The following is a 16,348-nucleotide window of genomic DNA, read 5'->3' on the forward strand; positions in this document are numbered from 1 at the left end:
TGCAGGGGTTTTAAAACTTTGTAAGGCCATGAAGCCATATATATACAGTAATGATCCTTTGTAAGGGAACCATTTCGAAATATAAAGATGCTATATATTTATATATTTAGTGTAAAACCCATGCATACTCTGGGAAAAGACTAAACATGGTATTAAAGGGATAGTTGCCATCATTTACTCACTCTTGTTGCGAACCACTATACATTTATTTGTTCTGATGAACACTAAGGAAGATATTTTGAGCAATGCTTGTAACCAAATGGACCAGATGCCCCATTGACTTCCATAGTTGGAAAAAGACAGACTGATCTGAAGTTATGCTATAGTCACAAAATTTTATTAATTTATTTGTGTCCATGACATGAAATTCAGCTTTTTTCATGCCTTGAGCGCGAATGTCTTTTTTCTATAAACTATTTCTATAAATAGTTTTCACAATCTATCAATCGTGTCCGTGGCACAACTTTCTTTTTTCGTGGCATTTTATATATGTTTTTTCCCCAATTTTTTTTTTTAGTTTGGGGTTAGAATCACTTTCTGTTACATTTTAGACATCCTAACCCAATCCCCAACTCTAACCCCAACTCCAGGCGAGAATAGTTTTAAAAGCTGAAGAAAAACATGTAGAAACCAATACATAAAAATACATCCTAACCCAAACCCCAAATCTAACCCCAAGCGACAATGATTTAAAAATAGGAAAAAATTAAATGAGAAAACAATACATAAAATGACACAAAAAGAAAGTTGGGCCATGGACACGAAAAACTATTTATAGAAATTTGTGCCACGAATGACATTTCGAGTGACACAATAAAGACATTCGTGTTCAAGGCATGAAAAAAAGCTAAATTCATCAAATTTTTCACGACTATAACACGACTTGCCAAGAGAGCAGGATAGTATGGAAGTCAATGGGGCTTCTGATCAGTTTGGTTACAAACAATCCTTAATAATATCCTCACATGCAACTGTTGTTAAAAAAAAAATTATAATCATATTCATATTAGTACCTTAGGGATACTTATTGATACCAAATAGAGCATATTAGTACTTAAAAGAAACATATAGCATCTCAGATGTACATACTGGTACTAAATGTATACATATCTGTACCTAATGTTACATATAAGGACTTTTTTAAAGAGTCCCAGTGACAGCGGAGGTACATATTTTGACCATTTACTTTCTTACTACAAACTCCCTTGGTGGCCCCCTTTAGCCCACGGACAACAGTTTTAAAACCCCAGACCTACACTGTAAAAAAGTAGTCAATTCAATCTACTATTTTAAGTTTTGATTTATTGACATAACTTAAAATTAACAAGTTGAAATTGTTTAACTTAATTTGTTAAGTTAAAGTAACATAAAAATATTTGCTGATTTGATATCATTTTTTTAGGTGGCAGTAACCCTTAAAAAAGGTCATGTACCTTAAGATATGTATACATTTGTTACCAATATGTACCTTTGAGATACTAACGCAAAGCATTCCCATCAGTCTGTCTCTCCGATCAGAATGTGAAGATGACAGTAAAGCAAACAAGCTGAGTGGTTTGTAGCTTGCATTAAAAAAAGTCTAGCCTCTGCCTGACCTCTCATGTTAACCTAGCAAAAGGGCACGAGAAAGAGCATGTAAAGGTAGATCAGCTGACCTGAAGTCAGCGCATGATAGAGCAAACGTGAGACCTTTGAACGCTCTTGTATGCCCCTCACTGGCTCCACTTCACTGACAGACAGAGGAATAATCATCACATGGCTCTGTTACCATGGAGAAACTGCCATGGAAAGTGATACTGTTAGCATCTGTCTGAACAGCCATGTTAGGTTTCTGTTCTAATTATAAAGAGATGTAAAATGTGTCTGTGACAAGAACAGCATCACTGCTCTATTGTATGATAACACGAGATCGAGTGAAAAAAGAAAGTGTGATGAACATAATTAAAATATGAAGCAGACCTCCCAGTCTCTGTACTGTGCAGACAGAGTGCAAAATTAACTTTTTTGCCACACTGGCTATAGCAGGTAAAGATTTGAATATGCGTGAATATCTCAGGCTAGACATAAAACTCAAATAATAAAGCTTGTTCTTTTCATTTGTAAAGTTTTAAATATTGTTTTACATCAATTACCATCAGAAGTCCTTTATTAACCCCCTGGAGCCATGTGGTTACGTCTGTGAAGGATGGATGCACTTTTTTGTGCTTTAAAGTCAGAAGTTGTTATCTGTTTACTACCATTATAAGGCATGGAAAACCAGGAACATTTTTGATTGTGTTCATCTGAAAGAAGATGGTCATATGTATCCCGGATATGTCTTACTAGTGATCATGGTGTATTTGGGATAGTACTGTTTATAGATCTATAGTCTTTGTTTGCACCCACTGTAACATTCCAATGTTATGTTTAGCCTATTATGCGGGTTAGTGGGTGTTAATGTTGACGTGTAGTACTGCGATATGTCTAAAAATGTGTAATGTGCTTCCTAAATAGGTCTTTCCTCCCACGTCTATAAACAGCCTGAGCAAATTTGAACCTTTGTTTAGTAAATAATGTCATCTTGGTTGTACAGCGTGGCATGCTTGCAACCCCAGATGGTGTGTACAACTACTGGGCGATCTGCCACGTGTGAAAGGCCTACCCAAGCCCCTTTAAATTCCTTGGGCGTAAACCTTAATTTGTAAAATAATATAAAGCCAGAGTATAGTATGTTTTTACGTGTTCGCAAACGTACGTGCACGGTCGAATGCACAGCCTTACAAAGTATAAGGTAGATTAGCAATGCAATGCATCTTCTGTGCTACATACTACATTCTCCTGTATATACATACGCGACCTCCTGATGACGAAAATTGCATAATGCGCAATGTACGCGGACCTCCGCGTACGCATATAAAGTGGACCATACTTCAGCCTTAACTGGATTTTCCAAATTCCAATGTGTAAAGTATTTCAAACAGTCTCCAAACATTGCGGTTTCACTAGGAATAATCCCTCTTGTACTATAGCTGCAACATTTTATGTCTAATTCCTTATTAGCGGTCACATAAGCAGGATTAACTGCTCACCATGAAATGCATCTACAGTAAATACACCCTTGGCATTTTACTGACATGTCTATACATCTGTCAACTATTGATAAGATGGTCGTATGCGAAACTCTGCCTCTTAATTTCCCCCTGAATGGTCTGACGCACTAATGTGAGTCATGTGACAAAAGCTGTGATACATCCATGACAAGGTTATTAAAAGAACAATCCGAGAATTCGGCGAGCAGAAATCGGAACGGACGAACCGGAGATGTGAAATTGCTTCTGGTGTAACTGTGGTCGTATCAGCGCGGGCGCTTCGCTGATTAGCGAATTAGAGAAGAAATGAAATAGTATAATGTGATGGATTAAAGGAGGAACATTGTGCATAGCCTGTGCTGTTAGGAACAGGCCTTAAAAACAGCCTTATCGGTCTAGAAAATGAGGGAGACGGAGTAGTAATGGTAATATCCTGTTTAAAGTGTGAAAAAAAGAGAGAGAGAGCGAGGAAAGACAGAAAAGAGAGTCCTAAAAGCATGTACAAAATGCCCCTAATGCATTCAAGTGAGAGATGATCCTCGCCTTGTTATTGCACAGAAGGCCAAGCCCGTTGCTTGCTAACAGCAAAGTAAAAGCTCCAAATATCCAAATATTACCCACCCAAAATGCTCTTTACCTCCATTATTGGATTTCACACATTTCAAAATGGTTTTGATCCATAATTGGGTGCCATATGTGTATAGAGATAAAAAAACACGCTACGGCTGCATTTAATCGTGGCGGCAAGTTGATTATTTTCACAGATTGATTGATTTTCCTACAATTTCTTGATTGTTCTCTATTAATGTTGATGTGCTTTGCATAACAATATGTCCGACGTTTTTAAATGAGTTTCCTGGGGCTTTGCTCTCCACATGGGAGTTCTGATTAGCGAAGGCTGGTTAAGTGGCTTGTCAATCTAACCCATCGAAAATGAGCACAAGATGCCATCGCAAAATGTATGCTTGTTCACTCTCAAAAAGAGAAAAGATGTCATCTATCCCCAGGGAAGCGATAAATAAAAATATCAAGCGGCGAGGTCGCCTGGTTGATCCCAATGTTCAAGCTTGAGTTTATTTCCCATAATTCATCTATGCTCTAAACAGTGTCATTTTTTTATGATGATACAACTTTTCAAAGCCAAATCTAGGATAATCGAAAACACCCTTTAGCCTCTGTAAAAATTGCATTTAAAATCTACCAGGCGTATTTTGAATATCTTTCTTCTTTAGCTTACCTAACTTAAAGGTCGAGTTAGGGTATTTTAGGGGCTGTCCATACGGAGACGCATATCACTGTATACGTATAAATTTGTTATCGTATTGGCGTTTCATCCACACGGATCCGGCGTTTTGGGAGACTGAATCCGCTATTTTTTGAAACCGGGTCCTAAAGTGGATAAATCTGAAACCAACACCCTTGCAGTTTTGTCTGTACAGCCAATCCGTATATTTTGTGAAGTGAAAACTTCATCACATCACGTGTCGGAAGCGTCACACGTAACAGCAACAACAATAACGGCGGACTACGTGATTGTGTTCGTGCTACAGAAGCTACTAAAGCCTACTAGCTTTATTACAGCAAAATCTATTGCTTCTATGCAATTTTGGTGACCAACAAGCGATAATGGACAACACCATACGTTGGTTATGCGCATGCTCAAAGTCTTCTTCTCCGTGTATAGTGTAAATCTGTGGCAGAATAACAGCGCCCCATACTGGTCCGGCATATATACTACACCGCTTTCAGTCGGTTTCAGTGGTTTCGTGTTTACGGATAATTTTTTTAGAGCAAGGAAAAAAATGATCGGATAGGGAATGCACCGGCTTTGTGTGGACATAGCCTTATATGCAGTATTGGGGGAAATGCATTGCAAGTAACATGCATAACGTAATAATATTACTTTTCTGAATTAACGAGTAAAGTAACGCATTAATTTTTAAATGTACACATTAATATTTGAGTTATGCAAGTTACTTTCAGTTTAATTAATTAGATTAAAAAAATATGTACTGAATTAAACTGAACATAGTCACATAGAATTATACCCTCTATGTGTATACGCTTGTGTGGGAACCGTTTGAGTCAGAAACTGAGATGGCAGAGATATTTTTGTGATGAAATATGCAATTTCTGAATGCAGAACGTTTCAGCCAAGAAAAAGTAACTAAAAAGTAATGTAAGCATTATTTTCCATGAAAAGTAACGTCTCGGTTACGGATGTAACCCTCGTTCCCTGAAGGAGGGAACGGAGACGTCACGTCGTGACCGACGAATTGGGAACTCGCTTAGAGAGACCAATCTGCTTCGTTTACTACTAAAACGCCAATGAACTTGGCATTGAGATATTTGCATAATGCTGGCGCCGCCCCGCCAGGTGCCTTTATAAGCAGCAGGTGCAAATAGGGAAATTAGCTTCTTTTCGCTGAGAAAGCCGGGAGAAAGTGACCGGTCGATAAACAGCAAGGAGCAGCCCTGTGGCGACGGGACGTGACGTCTCCTTTCCCTCCTTCAGGGAACGAGGGTTACATCCGTAACCGAGACGTTCCCTTTCAGTCGGTCACTACGACGTCACGTCGTGACCGACGAATTGGGAATCCCTACCAAAACGCCACTGAGGGCTGACCTCTTCCAGTGTCTGCGTAAAGCCCTCCGGTTCCACTTAAGGAGAAGGAGAATTAGGTTTTAAGGCAGAAGGCCGGGCACTAGATGTTCCTTTAACCCCACAGTAGTGCCAGCGACTGGGAAGCGCCCTATCTGAGCGGTATAGGGACGCTGCGGAAGCCACCGCCCCATTAAGGGCTATTGGTGGGCGAAAGTCAACCGTAGTTGAGGTAAAAATGACAGCCGTGGCTGTGTAAGCAAAGCAGTGCTCTGCTAAGGGAAACGTGGGCTGGTAGGATTAACCCCACGGAATAATACTCACAAAGGAACCCGTTGGGACACAATGTGGAGCCCGAGCCAGACACGTAGGTTCGCGAGGATACAGCTAGTGAAAGGCTGACAGCCAATGCTCCGCAACAAAGGCTGCCAAGGCAGCGGAGGAAGAACAATTCAAACCATTACGCATTTTTGTTCTGAAGGGCTTCCATACCGACACAGTTATGAAGCATCAGTTGGAGGCTGCAAGCCGACCTGCGAGACTGCTCTCCGTGCTCCCCCTGGTGAGGAAAGAACACGAGAGGATACAGGCTCGATACGAACACTGTAAAATCTAGTGAACGTATTAGGTGTCGCCCAACCAGCAGCTCTACAGATGTCTGTTAGCGAGGAACCACGAGCTAAAGCCCAAGATGAGGCAACACTCCGTGTGGAGTGCGCTCTCAAATTAAAGGGGCAAGGAATACCCTGAAGATTATAAGCCAGGGCGATAGTATCAGCTATCCAATGAGACATCCTCTGCTTAGTGACAGCTTTCCCTTTCTGCTGGCCACCATAACAAACAAAGAGCTGGTCTGAGGTCCTGAGGCTTTGCGTGCGATCCACGTAGAGTCGCAGTGCGCGTACGGGGCACAACAAAGCCATGGTTGGGTCTGCGTCCTCCGGGGGCAGCGCTTGCAAGCTCACCACCTTATCTCTGAAGGGAGTGGTGGGAACTTTGGGCACGTAGCCTGGTCTGGGTCTCAGTGAGACAGCAGGACCAAACTAAAAGCACAAATCGTCAACAGAGAATGCATGTAAATCCCCTACTCTCTTCATGGAGGCCAATGCTATCAGGGTCAGAGTTTTCATTGATAAAAACATCAGACTCGTAGACTGCAAAGGCTCAAAAGGGAGACCTGAAGGCTTCAGCACCATGGACAGGTCTCAGGAGGAAAGAGGGAGGGCGCGAGGGGTTTAGCCTGCGAGCGCCTCTTAAAATGTAATAATTAAATCATGCTGGCCAACTGATCTGCCGTTGATAAGAGAGTGATGAGCAGAAATAGCGGCGATATCAACTTTAATGGCGGAGGGACAGCCTACCATCTAACCTATGTTAAAGATATAAAAGCACAATGTTAATGGGCATTCTCTGGGGTCCTCGCGTTGCGAAGAGCACCGGGTGACGAAAAAGGTTTCTTTAAGCGCGTAAGCCCGTCTTGTGGACGGTGCTCGAACCGCGTCGATGGTGTTAGATACCGCTTGCGATAAATCACCTAAACCTTGCGCGCGCTCAACGACCATACATGGAAATCCCACAGGTCGGGGCGCGGGTGCCATAATGTGCCCCTTCCTTGAGAAAGAAAGTCTTTCCTCAGGGGAAATCGTCAGGGAGGGGCTGTCGCGAGGAGCATTAACTCTGAAAACCAATTCCTGGTAGTCCAGTACGGGGCGACTAATAAAAGGCTCTCCTCGTCCTGCCTGACTTTGCACAGTGACTGCGCAATAAAGCTCACTGGAAGGAATGCGTATTTACGCAGCCCCCGCGGCCAGCTGTGTGCCAACGCATCCACGCTGAGGCTGCCCTCGGTTAGTGAATAAAATAGGCGACAGTGGGTATCGTCCGGCGACGCAAACAGATCTATCTACGCACAACCGAACTTCTTCCAAATTAGCTGGACCGTCTGGAGGTGGAGTCGCCATTCGCCGGGGGCGCAGCTCGGGAAGCGCGTCTGCCGCTGTATTGAGCGAACCCGGGATGTAAATGGCACGAAGGGACCTCAGATGCTTCTGACTCCAAAGGAGGAGATGACGAGCGAGATGCGACAGGTGACGAGAGCGCAAAACCGCCTTAACGGTAAATAACGCAACAGTCGCAATGTTATTGGTGTCGGCTAATACATCCTTCCCTCGCATCTCCATAGCGGAGCGTACAAGTCCCAGATATACAGCGCACCGCTCGCGGCAGTTGGGGCGCTATGCACACCCCTGAGACTGCAAGCCCGTCATACGTGGCTGATCATCCCGTGCTGAGGGCATTGCAATATACAGAATGCCAGGAGACCCCTCATGGGCATATCTTCCATCGGAAATGCCGGGTCTACCACAGGGAAAAATTTAAATGACACGCAGGTGCAATGTTTACACGGTGTATGTCGGAGTGCCACGCTCTCCTCGAGACTCGATCGTAAGCCAATGCTGAAGCGGTCTCATATGAAGCAGCTCGGGCGGCGTCACAGCCGCAGCATGCTGTCATATGTCCAGGAGCTTCTGAAATTGTTTCAGAGGGACCGCGTACTTCCCTCGAATTAAACCGAGGCAAGTCAGAACTGACTGGATGCGCGCTCTTGTTAAACACGCCAATTAGTCGATCGAGTCTTATTTCCATACTGAGAAAAAGGATCCTCTGCACGGGGCAAAGTTGCTCTTTCCCAGTCGACCTGAAGACTTAAACGAGCGAGATGCCGAAGCATTAACTCTCTGTGCTCGCGCACGTCTGCCAAGAACGGGCTATTATAAGTCGACGTAGATAAAGCAGAATGCGAACAACGCTCTCTCTCTGATATTTTAATGCCGTGACTAGCATGGAGACACGGAGAGAGAGAGAGACAGCTCGAATAGTGTACTTAGTATTAATATGCCCACCCCACGACGCAGAGCGAAAAAACGGTCTAAAGCGAGGGGAGATGGACACATAAAGTACACGTCTTACAGGTCTAAGGCTGCAAACCGATCTGAATATTGAAATACGAGCCTCGGCGTTATCATCCAAAAAGAACACCTTTGTAGAGCCGGTGCGTAAATCAAATCGATCGTAACCCACCGCGTATTTTGGGTACTATGAGATAAAGGCTGGAAAAACCCTATCATCATCATCATCTCGGTAAGAGGGACCGGCTCGAACATCCTTCGCCAACAGGATATCGACTTTTGCACGCAGTACATGTGCATCGGACACTTTCACCACAGTGAAACGAAAGCCCGAATTTTGGGGAGTGCCGGATTCGTAACCGAGGCGGATCGTGCGTAAAACCCAACGAAACGGGCTGGGAACTGAAGCCAAGCACCCAGGCACCGTACGAGGAGAAATAACGACACTACCGAAGTACCCGCGGTGGGGCAGCGAAGCGAGACAGGTGGGACTGCCGGTGCGTCTGCTGTGACAGCATAAACATCTACAGTATGTGTGTGTGACACTGACCTGAGCCCGCTGAGGGTAACGGTCGTCTGGTCTCCTCTACGGAGAGCGCAGACTCCGATGAGGGTGCTGGTGGTCCGGTCTCCTCAGCGGAGAGCTCGGACTCCTCAGGTCACCCGCTGGCGATAGAGGAGAGGTAGGGGAGCTGGTGTGAACCCGCTCACGGCTCTCTCAATCCTCCCGAGACCTGGAGAGGGAAGAGGAATGCACTCTTATGTGTGGTTAAGTGGGTACCGGCCGAACAGCCGGTGGAACATATGCAAACCAAGGATTTTCCACCCGACCCTCTATCGGGGGAAGGAGCTCCATCTCCTGAAGAGTGATCCTCTGCCAATCCGGGTCGCCCTTCACTGGCCACTTAAACTCCCGAATTTCACGGGAAGCGGCTAAGCGGGCGGGGCGAGCTGCTGACGACCGGTTCCCCTGCGCTGCCGAGATGGGGTCCGAGGAGGGGAACGGAGGTGGTCGCCGCAGGACGCCGACGGCGAGAGGCAGACTGAGGAGCCGACGTGGTGGACCAAGGGCAGCTCTCTTCCGCCGGGGCATGACCTAGGAGATCGCCTCAGTCTGCGCAGGGGAGCTGTCCGACTCCCCTGGCTCGCCGAAGAGGCCGGTCTGTGAGACAGGAGCATTCAAGTTGTTCTCGTCTGCGTCCGTCATGTCAGCCGGACACAGCCAAAGGTGGCGATCTTGAACCACTGTGGTGGACATCGCACGACTGAAGGTCGCGGGCTCCCTCGTAAATCCTTGGTGAGCCTGCAGCAACGTTATGGCGTGCAGGGCCGAAGCCACCTCTCCGGCATGCCTGATGGGCAGCGTCCGTAACCGGACGACTGTCTACAAACACGGGAGGGAAGGGTTGGGTGGTCCCTCCAGGAACGCATCCCGCTCCACTGAAGGGGTCCCCGCCCTTAGCGGCTCCGTTGGTGAGGGAGGTGAGGGGTGAAGCTGAACGGCCGGACGGCCGCAAATCACGTCAGCTCTTCGTGCCGTCGGGAAAGAAAGGCACAGGAGGAGAGGACCGAGAGGCCCGAGCAGCTCCGAAGTACCAATCCTGTGGGCGGGACGGTTCGGGCGGAGAGGGGTTAACCTTTCCAACTCTACCGTCTCCGCCGCTCGAGCGGGCACGGCCGCCATCTCCGGAACGACTCTGCCTCGGAGGAAAAATGGACACCCCTCTGATGCTGCAGAAGTGACGGGACCAGAAGGAGGTCCAATGGATTCGGCAGACATCGTAGAACACGACTCTGCAGTCTCCACCCGAGCCTCAACCGGCTGAGGATGAGAAGGCCGGTAGGTGGAGGACGCATCCTCCGTCCTACTCAGCGTAGTGACGCGAAGGGCGCCCTGCGAGCGCTTGACAGCCGCACCATGGCGGCGTCAGCACTGCAAAGGCGCAGACAGCGTTCCCGTAGAAACGACAGTCGTCTCCGCAATCCAAGAGGGTTATGCTCTCACAGAGAGAACAGAAACTCTCCACGAACGCAGCCCCGGAGTGCTCGATGCCTGAGCACGAAGACAGCGCTCGTGACCGTCACTGGAACCCTTATACTTCTCGCACCCAAGATCGCACGGGCGAAAAGCTATCCTGAAAAGGACGCTGATGCAGAAAGTGGTTGCCTTTAAAAAGACACAGAGCTCTCACGTATCACTCTTTTAGGGAAATCACTCTTTAGGTGCTCAGCTGATGATGTGCACAGGGAAGGCAGCGCACACACTAAACTCAAAACAAAAAAGATGCAGAGCCGTGGAATACTGCGAGCGTCCGCTGTGTTAGTACTGCTTGTCAATCAACTTCAGCAACCGTTCCCAGAAGAGCAGAGAGTAGCTTCTCAGTAGCAGATAAAGCCGGCTTTCGAAGCGAAAAAGCTAATTTCCCTATTTGCACCTGCTGCTTATAAAGGCACCTGGCGGGGCGGCGCCAGCATTATGCAAATATCTCAATGCCAAGTTCATTGGCGTTTTAGTAGTAAACGAAGCAGATTGGTCTCTCTAAGCGAGTTCCCAATTCGTCGGTCACGACGTGACGTCGTAGTGACCGACTGAAAGGGAACTAATGGTGCGTTCCAGGCAGGTTTTTAAACCCGTGAGTTACGACTTCAAAACCACGACTCACGACCCTATGCGTTCCAGGCAGCCTGTAACTCGTGTTTTTACAACCTTCTACCGGTGAAAGTGCTCTGGAACGGCAGTCAAACCCGTGACTTCCCACCCGTGAACTCGTACTAGATCGATGTACTCCCAGTTCAAAGTCGTGAGTCGTGGTTTTGAAGTCGTGAGTTACGGGTTACAGGTTGCCTGGAACGCAGAATAAGTAACGCAATTAGTTACTTTGTTAAGGAAGTGACTTAATATTGTAATGCATTACTTTTATAAGTAACTTCCCCAACACTGTTTATATGACAAAATAAAATGTATATGACAAGTCTTGCTGTAACAAGACTTTATGCATTGCAAACATGGCGGCGGAGTTACACGACTTCCTTAAGAAGACTTTGGTAAGGTTTAATGGTTATGGTTGACCTCTGCTTGCCCATTTACCCCTGGATGGCCTTTATAACAAATCCAGCCAGGCTCTTTGCATTTTTCATCAGCGAGGGCGGAGCTCTGCTGTTTTAATGGTCAGAGACCGGTACAATTATCTCTGGAGGAAATCAAAGCGGATTAGGGCAGAAGGGGAATTGTGTGTAATGCACTTCTGTCAAAAAACAAACAGAGGCAGAGATACGGAGACGGCAAGGAAAGGGGTGGGATTTGGAGGTGGCTTCTCACAACACACTGTACAGCTCAGGGGTGGGATTATAAAGCAATTAGCCTCACTGCCGGTGATTAATACTGTGCCTAATAGGATGAGGCTGAACAACCGGATGGAGTAAGGGAGGTACCGAATTCAAGAAACCCGAACGAAGGCAAACCGAGTGCATCAATCATAAATGACAGCTAAGACAGGATCCAGGAGCTCCATTTGTCAAGAGAGACAAACACGCAGCTCAGCAAAGTAGCAGTGCAAGCATTAATTACTTGTTTTTCTAGACATCCCTGACACGTCTGACTGAAAACTGAAGTCAGATACTAAACTGTGAAGTTAACTTAACTTAAGTCCAACTGGAAATCCAAAACCTGCAGAGAAGTCCACAGCTTCATTTGATTGCAAAAAAGGCTCTCCATTTTGTGTCTATATACTAATCATTTAAAGTAGTTAAAATACAGTTATAACATTTAAAAAGTGGTTGGCTACATTAACGTCAACTAATATGGCCATTATTTAAGATAAGACTGGTATTAGTCTCAGGTATCCCAAGTTGTGCCTGTGAAGTTTCAGGTCCAAATACCCTTAACGTGCTGTTTCTTTAAATGCAAATGAGCTGCTGTTCCCCTTCTCGTTTACTTTTATCTATACCAACAACATACACTGTTTTTAATAAGACAATCACCATTATTACCTTTATTATACCTTTAATAAGACAATAACACCAATTATATTGTTTATAATGAATGTGCGGTGATGAATTATGTAAAACTGTATAATAGAAATGATGACTTAACTGTGGCCTTTGGTTGTTTGTGGGTGGGGTTGAATCATTAAAAACCTAAAATGAAACCATTTTGCTACTTTAACAACATATCGTTTGAATGGTAGAGCCACCCTCCTGCTTACCTATACTGCTGCTGTATTATATAAGAGTCATTTTGTTGTCTTGATGAATGCAAATTATTTAGGAAGTAAGATGACAACATTTTAAACAGTGTGTTGTTAGCAACTGAACTGCGATTTGTGATTTATGAAAAACATTTATCAGCTGTGATTCTGTGCTGTATATTATAAACGTGGTTAGCGGTATATAATAGCCTCATCATAAATTCCAGGAAAAACACTGTTCTTTCTGTTTGCTGAATGACATATCTACCATTGCACAGTTTATCTCCAGTGTACTGCCGAATATAAACGACGAAACATTATGCTGATAAGATTCTTAAGAACAAAAAGCTCAGTACCTACGGGCCGCGCAGCTGTATCGTCCTTTTCTTCTCCGGTTCTTCCTTTGTGCTCACTGGAAGGAGAGGAGAAAAGATCACATTAGCACAACAGTGGCTCAGACTGACTATAGAGATGGCCATCTTCACCACACATTTACCCAAGCTTCGGGCAGCCTAGTAAACTCTTCAGGGGTCCTAGAGACCCATAGGATGCTGCTATTTACCTTCAATCAATATAAAAGCAGGACGCAACTATTTGAGGTGAACTCGGGAAAATTCACTGGCAATTAAATTGTGGTTAAATTTGTTTTAACACTGCATAGAAGTTGTGTGTTAACACTTGTGTTTTATCAGGTGGCATAAATGTATGTACACAACAATTGCATGAGACAGTGGATCAAATGATGACTGATGATCAAAAACTTGCACCAGCATTGCTTACCTATTGACTTGTATAAGATTTTTATTGACTGAAAAGTTAGATCTCAAGTGTTAAACCACTGTAGACTTTCTGTAGCAAATCTTTGTAAACAACATATTAACTGCCGCTGTCCCGTGAGCGGGAAACCAACTTTTACTTCATGATTTTGCATGTAAATTTGAATCTATCAAGAAAAAGCTATGTATATCGTTGGAAAGATCTAAGAATGTTGTTTCCATATTTCAATTTTTTTTCAGGAATAATAATGCAGTGACAGTAATTTATTAATTTGAGTATGCAGCAAACCGTTGACACCTAGTGGCCGTTGTGGGTAAACCCCTAAAAGTGTAATGCTGTGTTCGGACCAGCCGTGGTAGAGGGTCAAGCGTGAGTGATTTCGATGTTAAGTCAATGTAAAGAGGCGTTGACGCGCATCTGGAGGTCTCGCGGCGCAAATGATGCATTAACGCGGCACGGTAGACGCGATTCCGCCTCAATTGAGCGTTGCTGGTGGAAACGTGCAAGTTGAACAATTTTAACTTTGGCGGAAAAACATGCCGCGTTAACCAATCAGGAGCTTGCTCTTGTAGTGAAGTGATTACTGGAAGCGAGCGAGTTACAGAAGCCCCTCCCATGACGCGAATTTCCACATGAACGGCTGTTTCTCAATATGCATTCTTCAGCGATCTTGCGTCCTTGTGTCCTCGCTCTACGTCATCATTAACAGTCAGAGTTCGATTCCAATTCTCAAGAACGGAAGTACAGAGGAGGCGTGAAAAATACCCGGATGAGTTCTTGATATCGAGGATGCATCGAGTGCAGACTTGCGCATTGAAATCTGAGGAAGTCACGTGACCAACAGGAAGATCGCACAAATCTCAATTCTCACCAGTGCGTTCTGAGTTCGTTCTTCCAAGGTCACCTGGCAAGACCAGTCTCCATGAGAATGCAAGTCTGATCTTTGCATTCTTAGAATTGAGAAACAGCCAATGTCTTGATGACTAGAATTTCACGCGCTGCTTTCACGCATGAATGAAGCAAGTAAACTCAAAATATTCAAGCGGCAAGCTAGACGCAGTAGACGCGAATTTGACACCTCAAACGCGGCTGGTGTGAACCCAGATATATTATGTATAAAATATATACTTTGTTTATATTACAACACAATTTTAACTGCTATAACAATTTTTTATTTAATATTTTTCTATCTCCAGACACAAACACTTTAAAGTGTCTTCTTTAAAAAAGACCAAGATTAGGTTTAGACGAAAAAATTAGTTATATTAATTTAAAGGTGTAAATCACCTTTTCACACCCCCCCCCTCACTCAAAAAGGTCTGCGCCAGTTTAGGGGGTTAAGTAAGATGAACTGGCAAAACAAAATGATACCGTATTAAAGGAAGGACAAAACTGACATTGTTTATCTCATTTACGACATTGCATCAGTTAAAAATTTGGGGTACATTTAGAGTAAATTATATTACTTCATAATGTCAAAAACAAACATCTACATTATTTTAAGTAAGTATGTAATCCACAGGCCTAATGCAAATATGCAATCCATATTCACTGACATAATTCTCATTAGACCTGTGGATCACATACTTACTGTATATACTCTGAACATTCAATTAAATATGTTTTGAATAACAGCTTCAAAGTAGCCTGAAGGCACAGCTGTAGTTTAAGTTCATTAATTAGCGCAGCTCTAAATAAAACAGACTGAAGAATTCATTGAAGAACTGAATTACAATCTTTGAATGTCCACACGAAGACCTGTGCAGAGAAAGTCAACTTAAATTAAATATGAAGAAGTAGGTTTGAGCTCTTGAGAGTTAATGGCAATTTAATATTCTGTTAATTAGAATTTGCATAGTCCTGTATTCCAAAATTGAAACCAACCTGTAACTCTCAGGCACCAACTTTATTGGGAAAAGCATTAAAAATATAATTTAGGAAGGATTTAAGCACTACCATGGTTAAACTGAACTTGGAGAGAAAAATGATCCAACTAAATTGGGTTTGGAGGTTTAATAACCTTTTAAATCTAATCATTTGTATTACATGCATTTGTATAACTAATAACTATATTTTGTATAAACAAAACAATTTATCCTAAAATAAATCTTTAAAATATAATTTTATCATGAAAATAATTCGTTTTATGAACATTGCAATATTTGAAACTAGAGGATGCTTGTATTCTTTTTAACACACACTTTCTCCCCATCACTCTCCCTTTAATCTGACTTTATTTGCCCCTTATTGTGGCATATGCCACTATTTAACTTCTACGCATTTTAAACATACATTTTAGACAGTTTACTCCCATTTAGTTTGATTTATTATACACCGGCGCTGACCACCTACTGGAGTGTTTAATTATTAAAGCAGAGCTGCATGCTTGCCAAGTCTATCAATGCCCATCTCGATCATACATAAAAACAGATTGTGAAAGGTCATAATACTCTTTACTTGAAGGTTAAAGGGATTTGTTTACCCAAAATAAAAAAGTTGGTAATCATTCCCACCCATGTTGTTCATTGGGTTTAAAGTATGTTTTTTGTATTACATTTATTGCTATTAGTGGTACATTTATTAGTGGTATTATATTTATAAGTGTTATGCACTGAGGCATCTTTGTGTTTAATGGTGTGACATCATCAAAAGGTTACATACAGTATGTTGATGTCATAACATAAGTAGTGCATGTACTGTGTAGTAATAAAATGTACTGAAGCCATGCTATACTTCAGAGTATACTGTATTGTGTGCAGTGGCTGCCGGTGACTGTTTTTTTCTTGATGCGAAGTTCGTCATAAC

General features: G+C 43.7%; 1 protein-coding gene across 3 annotated transcripts in view; it reads right to left on the reverse strand.

The window, feature by feature from the left end:
* The window catches only part of syt1a (synaptotagmin Ia), a 237,261-nt gene that overhangs the window by 131,608 nt on the left and 89,305 nt on the right, over nt 1-16,348 (reverse strand). For 2 of the 3 annotated variants that reach the window (XM_065268421.2, XM_065268418.2), the window contains exon 2: nt 13,123-13,178. The gene's annotated coding sequence lies outside the window, so the exon portion shown is untranslated. The remainder of the gene's footprint in view (nt 1-13,122; nt 13,179-16,348) is intronic. The other variant, XM_065268419.2, reaches the window with a different exon arrangement.

The sequence above is a fragment of the Paramisgurnus dabryanus genome, chromosome 1 (genome assembly GCF_030506205.2).
Source record: "Paramisgurnus dabryanus chromosome 1, PD_genome_1.1, whole genome shotgun sequence".
Taxonomy (NCBI): Eukaryota; Metazoa; Chordata; class Actinopteri; order Cypriniformes; family Cobitidae; genus Paramisgurnus; species Paramisgurnus dabryanus.